The sequence below is a fragment of the Peromyscus leucopus genome, chromosome 7, assembly GCF_004664715.2.
Source record: "Peromyscus leucopus breed LL Stock chromosome 7, UCI_PerLeu_2.1, whole genome shotgun sequence".
Lineage (NCBI taxonomy): Eukaryota > Metazoa > Chordata > Mammalia > Rodentia > Cricetidae > Peromyscus > Peromyscus leucopus.
In genome coordinates, this window is record NC_051069.1 from 13,339,716 (window position 1) to 13,347,109 (window position 7,394).

The following is a 7,394-nucleotide window of genomic DNA, read 5'->3' on the forward strand; positions in this document are numbered from 1 at the left end:
TCCCCGAACATTCCTCCAGCCCCGCCCGGGGACTGTCCTCCCTCCCGGTGCACGCCCCAGCGCACCCTCCAAGGTTGAGCGGAACGGGAAGCTGGGGTGATGTGAGCAGGGGATGGTCGGAGGTCTGGGCTGCCTCCCAGAAAGTTCCAGCCTTAGAGGCCTGGTAGGGGGAACTTGGGAGCGTGTTCCTGGAGCATGAGCGCAACCTCATAACAAGAAAGGACAGGTTGGGGCCATCTTAATACTTTCAGTAAAGTCTCCAATCCTTCACTAAGCGCCTTGGAGCAGAAACCCAATCCAAGGTCATCAGTGCAGAACTGACCATCACGCAGCGCATGTCTATGCAGGAGTCAGCACCGGTTTTCGACTCAGTCATGTATTTAAATCTGTAGTATAGGAGCCTTCCTTAATTTTTTCCTACAAGGTATTTTCTAATTTCCCAATTCTAGTCTTAAACAGAGTACTTATCGGGCTTAATCTATTAACACTGGTCCTCATTCAGCAAAGTTTTGAAAGCAGATACAATGTTGCCACATTCTAAATGTGAAGACTGTCTCTTAGGTTTGGTTTTTTTTGTTTTTTTTCTTGGGTGTGACCAACTCCAGACACCTTTGTGACTGAATCACTGGCCTTCATTCCACTTCCTGTCAATTTAGAGGATGACAGCAGAAATTTAATTTGTAGCGAAATAATGTCTTTTAGTTTCCTCTGTAAGCCTTTTATGGTCCCCTTAGTTTAGGAGAAGTAAATGCTTGGTTGTTAAGGTGGAAAGAGAACACCTGAAGTTACAGCTATGCAGAGAATCAAATTTCTTTCTGTCCAGAGAGGGGTAGAAAAAAACTAAGAACCATATGTACACGGTACAGCTATCTACTCACGCTGAGGTCTACTGTGCAGACTGCGACCCAAAGTTCTAAATCTAACTGGAAGTCAAGCATAGTGGCTCACACCTGTAATCCCAGCACTCAAGAGGCCAAGTCAGAAAAAACTGTGGAGTCCAGGCTCAGCCTGAGCTACACAGTGAACTCTAGGCAATCCCAGGTGCTCTCTCTCTGGTCTCTCTCTCTCTCTCTCTCTCTCTCTCTCTCTCTCTCTCTCTCTCTCTCTCACACACACACACACACACACACACACACACACACACACGCACACACACGCACTCACCACCACAAATCTAGATTAAAAAGCTATGTGTGCCCAAGTCTGTGATCTTGGCACTTCAGAGACAGAGGCAGGACTGGAGGCCAACCTGGGTATGGTCCCAAGATTAACATGAATATCCATTAAACTGGAGAATTGGTGGCAGCTAAGAATTGCCCTTCATCTTCAGGTTTCAGTGATGTGATAGTTACACAAATGGGGTTCATGGGAAGTAGCAGACTACAGCCTGTCATGTTCACATCAGATGACAAAATGTGTCAGAGTGGCTTCCTAAAGGTCTTGCTTTTGCTGAGAGGTACACATGATATAGAAGAGAAAGGTTAGGTTGTATCTTATCTCTGTTCTAGTTTTAATCACTCGCCCTATGACTATACCTGTAATTTAACAAGTACAGTCCGTTAAAAGTAACTTGAGGACAATCCCTATTTCGCAGGGTGGAGTTTGATCAGTTAATTATAGGTGGATGAGTCCAACAGTGTCCACCAGGCATCTTCCTTTGGTTACTGCCTAGCCTTTGAGGGCTTTCCGGTGACTCCCAGCAGAACAACTTTCTGAATTCAGACTTGCCTTCTCCCTCTGAATCTGCATTCCTTTGATCTATAGCAACTCCAAGACTACAGGAAACCAGGTTGAAGGACATAGGCCTAAAGTAAGCCTTTCTTTGTGTTCGCTGACTTGATCAGGATGGGAGAGGAAGTTTTGAGATTCACTGTACTACAGATTTTTGGCCAAAAGACCACAGAATCTGTTTTAATGGCTTAAAAGTTCTTAAAATTCAATGGGCATTCTTGGGCAAGGGTAAGTTAAAAAAAAAAAATCATACTCCAACCCAGGAGCTGCAAAATAAACTTTGGCCCTGCTGAAATGGTGAGATTATAAGCTGTCCCATTTTGACCTATTGGTCTCTGGAAATGGTAGTGTTATTTCTGAGGACAAGACAGACTACCAGAGCTGCCCACAAGGCATGAACATCAGGTTTAAAGCAGAACTTAACATTTCAGCCCTACCTGCCCCTAAAACTATACCTGTTGGACTTGTTTTTAAGATAGGGTCTCACTCTATAGCCCTCAGTGATCTTGAATTCATAGATTACAAGTGTTTACCACCCTTCCCAATAGGCCTTTTTACACTATGCCTTCTTCAGACCTAAAATATTCTTCTATCACAATGGTAGAGCAAAGTTTCCCAGAGAGGAACCCTGAAAAGAAGAAAATGATGGATTTTTGGAGTTAGGGATAGAGAGAAAAAGAGTTGTCTCTGTGGGAAAGAAGGCTTCAAGTAGGAGAAAACATTTGAGCTTCACATGGAAAGTCATCTTAGGTATGAAGCGCCTCTTCAAAATGTTCAGTATTCAGTAAATGAGTGTAATTTCAGTAAATACTGAAAATACAAGTTTTCTGAGTGCAACTATGTCTGGTCTTTCCCAGCATCTTGCAAATGCTGCATCAGCAATGAAAAGCAGCCAGAGATAAGCATGGAGTCCTTACTTACTCTGTAAAGCACTATCTCAGCCAAGGTGGCCTTGTCACCCGACATGACCTCCAATTTTTTTTCTATCCCAGAACTGCCGGGACTGAGTGGTGTAATCTACCCACCCAACTGTCCCCTAGAGGTCTTGTGCTCCCTTTCTCCCTACGTTTGTAGCTCAGGCTCCCTAGTGTGCAAACCGGAGAATACGTAGAGCCTACCACGAGAAGTCCTTCTGGGCATATAGTCTGCCACTTTCCATCCCAAGGAGGACAGGAAGGGAAAGATCCTGATTTAACAGCTGTGTGATGAGACTGGGGAGGGGGTGTCAAGATTTGGAAGACCAAGGGGTCATGATGGGCAAGATGGCATCCACCAGCAAAGTCATCCAAGTAGTGAATCCACATGGTCTATCAGTAAGGCTCCCATTCAGAAGAGACAATTCTAAACTCAGTGCCTCAGACGCTGTGAGACTACAGAACTTCCCTCTCTCTTCTATAATTTCATATCATTCTAAAGTAAGTATATCCCCAGGTGGGCTGCTAGGTCAGGGGCCATCAGACACTGCAGAAATAATAAAAATCTATATGTCTCAAGAAGAAACAGAAATGTGGAATTCCAGAATGATCACTGTGACTGCTGTCTGTCATCAGACAGAATTATCTTTCCAGTAAGGGACTTTCAAAATGACAAGTGAGCCGGGCGGTGGTGGCGCACACCTTTAATACCAGCACTCGGGAGGCAGAGCCAGGTGGATCTCTGTGAGTTTAAGGCCAGTCTGGTCTACAGAGATCCAGGACAGGCACCAAAACTACACAGAGAAACCCTGTCTCGAAAAACAAAACAAAAAAAAAAGAGAGAGAGAAGCAAAAAATTATTTAGCAATCTTAATATTCTGGGGGGCGGGAGCAAAGATCAGGAAACAATGGATCAAATGCTCCTCCCAAGAAGTCCTACCTTCTTCTTAGATGTGTTCACCTATGTCTGGTCTTAAAGACTGGCTGCCAGCTACCTCACTCCCTCATCCCAAGGTCAACGAGAACTAAAAAGACTGTAGGCTCTCTGCTGTATAAAACCGTAGCAGCTCTGGCCCTATGGTGGTGAGAGGGAGAGGGTGGGTGGTCTTAAACTCAGTCTGTGGGGAGCCCTATGCTCCAGAGGCTAATGCCTCTTCTAATGAACTGAAGCCTACCTTCTTCTCATTCCTGGGGTTGGGGGGCTCCAGTGGAATTTTGTGACCCACACAACTGCCTCTGTAAGAAGCCAAGATATTCCTCAGTGCCTCCGCAGAATAATGCTGTGAGTTGGTAAGAACCAGTAATGACTCAGCACCAGACTCTGTTCCTTCCCAGCTAGAACTGAAGGCAGAAGCAAGCTCCTCCTCAGCTGATGGCCACATCCTCACCACAAACTGAGTCATGGCCACACCCAGCCTGTATGGAAAACTACCAGGAAAGGAGGGAAGGTGAAGTTCAAGGAGTATTTGAATCCAAAATCACAGCTATATACTCTCCACCTGGCACTAACTGAAAACAGTTCCTTCTCCTGGCCCTATCCCTCATGTCTAGATCTAAGTGAAGCAAGATTGCTTACACTCAGATAAGTGGAAGGTGGGCTGTCACTGTGTGTGCAATAAGAGCCCTGGCCTCTGTGAAGAATGCTGTCTTGCAGCTCAAACATGTCTTCATGGACCTCAGTCCTCTCACCTTCAAAATAGCAGGGCCTTCAATTATCCCTCCAAGCTATGAGAGCATACCTCTCCAGAAACAGAGGACCCTACTAAGCAAGTTTGTCTGCAATGAGGGCATTCTTCTGTCAGATAAGGCTTTTTCTTCTTCCTTACAGTGCTGAGGAATAAACCCAGAGCTTTGTACATGTTAAGCAGAGGTACTAAAGGCTGAACCACAGGTCCAGCTTTTTTTTTTTTTTATGATAAACTCGTGTTTTGAATTATCAGGCTTTATGAACTTCTGAGATCAGCTTTTTAGTAGAGAACTACAAAATGATATAATTACATTGATGTAAAAAGATCATTATAATCATTTATAATGTTGTGCTGTTTTATTCCCCCCCCCCCCCCAGACTTTCTCTGTGTAGCTCTGGCTGTTCTGGAATTCGATCTGTAGACCAGACTGGCCTCGAACTCACAGAGATCTGCCTGGCTCTGCCTCCTGCGTGCTGGGATTAAAGGCGTGTGCCACCACCACGCGGCCTGTTGTGCTAATTTTCAAAAAACAAAACAAAATGATACCACAAGACTAGCTCAGCTATCTGAGCTTTGGGGGCAATATAAACTCATTTTTCACTCCTTCTCATTCCACCATTTGCTAGCACTTGCATGGCAGGTGTTGAAATGTTTACATGTAGGAAAAACTTAATTTCTGAAATTGCCAAAACTGTTTTATAACATGTGAGCAGCCACATACCTAGCTCCAAGCAGGGCATCAGCTGATTGAGAAGCTCTAGGTGCCCAGTGTGGTAGGGCACATCTTTAATCCCAGCACTCTGGAGGTAGACAGATTTCTGAGTTGGGAGCCAGCCTGGTCTACACAGCGAGTTCCAGGCCAGCAGGGCTATATAGTAAACCCTCTAGGATGTAGGAAGGCAAGAGCTCTGGTTCTAGAGTTGGAAGGACCTGGTAAAAATCCAGCATTGTCACCAGGCAGTTAGCTATGAGACCCTAGACCAGCAGTTCTCAACCTGTCGGACTGTGACCCTTGGACAGGGTTGCCTGAGACCATCTGCATGTCAGATATTTACAATTCATAACAGTAGCAAAATTATTTATGAAGTAGCAATAAAAATAATTTTATGGTTGGGGTCACTAAAGGGTCACAGCATTAGGAAGGTTGAGAACCACTGTCCTAGACACATTTAAGATGAAGAAAACATGTCTCCCAGGTTTGCTGTCAAAGGCTATAATCACAGAACCAGAATGGAATTTTGAAGTCCGTTTACAATTAGCTGTGGAATACAGCAAATTATTCACAATGTGAGATTATTTTCTCGTCTCCAAAATGGGGATAATAGCATCTATTTCTGAGGCTTTTGTGACAATTATGAGCTTGCAATTATGTAGGGAGCTTGCAACAATATATATAATATATACCTATACAATAATATTTTTTAAAGATGTTAGCAAATTATTAGGGTGGTTTGCACACTACCTGGAAACTAATTTATAAGAAATGAATTATGTTAGCTGTCTCTGATACCATATTATGGGTTACAAAGTCTTTCTAGGAGGCAGGATTTTCAGTTGCATGTGTCTGCTGGTAGTCATTTATTTGGGGAATGTAATTTGTCTTAGGCCTGAGTCTTACAAGAGCTGGGAGTGTTGGGATAGACTAGTTATTTTCTTTTTGAGATGGGGGTCTTGCTAAGTTCCTCAGGTTGGTCTTGACATTCTGGGCTCAACTGATCTCCTGTCCTGTCACCCGGGAGATCTGCTAGGACTGCAGGTGTATACTACCATACTCATTTATAATGTTCTAGTCATAAGGGCTTGTAAGACAATGAAGAAATCAGTCACAGAGGACAAGAGCTAGTCTATAGCAGGCTTTGGAAACAAGAAGTATAGTAGAATTTGAAATCATATTGAAAAGCTAGGCTTTTAAAAGAGCTTTGTGGTGTTTTCTGTGTTTACATTTTTATTTTTCATTAATATTTCATAAAATATTTGAAAATGTTCAACATGTCTCAGCTATGATTAGAATTGACTAAGGAGCTGGGCAGTGGTGGCGTACGCTTTTAGTCCCAGCACTTGGGAGGCAGGGGCAGGTGGATCTTTGTGAGTTCAAGGCCAGCCTGGGCTACAGAGAAAACCCTCTTGAAAAACAAAACAAACAAACAAAAAACAAAAAAACCAGAATTGACTAAGGGAACCAACATGGTGGCAATGCTTTTAATCCCAGGACAGACAAAGGCAGGTGGTGCTTTTTGAATTCAAGACCAGCTTAGTTTATATACAGTTTATACTTTCAGGCCAGTCAGGGTTACATAGTGAGACCCTGTCTTAAAAATTTAGTAAGAGTTTTGGGTATATAGAACAAGTCTGAAAGGCCAGAAGTTTTCTTAGTAAGACAAACCCAATCCTCCAGGCTAGCCAGTGTCAAAGAAAGGCAGTGGTTTCAGAACACCTACCTATTCTGGGAGCTCCAACTTCTTCTGGCGAGTTCCCACTCCAGACCCTGACAGCCTCTGGCCTCCTTGCGGCCTTATACATACTAAGCAAGCACTTTACCACTGAGCTATACCCACAGCCTAGACTAGCCTTTCTTAAAGGACTTCAGGTTAGAGAAGCCAGCTTCCTGCACCTGCCAACTTACCCCTATCTCACTTACCCCAACTAAAAGCCAGGCAGGAGAAAGACTAAGCGCCCAGCCTCTAAGACACAAAGCGAGGATGACTGACAGGGCTGGTTTTGTGTAAGAAAGCAGCTGGTCCTGAAGGTTAAAAAAAAAAAAATCAGAGCTGCTCTGGCCTCAAAGACCCTTTTAAATCTTCAGTAACAGCCATCATCAGTGGTATTTTCTTCCTGTTTGTTTCATCTGCATAACTGACAAATTCCCCTCTTTAATCTTTTGACTACAAATACTGACAAGTCTATAGAATACAAAACTGAAACTAAATGGATACGTCTTTTACTTCAGGAAACACAAACAGGCCCAACTTTCAGATATTCTATCCCACAGCACACAGCCCCTAACCAGGGCCGCGGTTAGGTGCTGGGCCAAGGCTAGGCAGACCACAGTGATCATATCCAG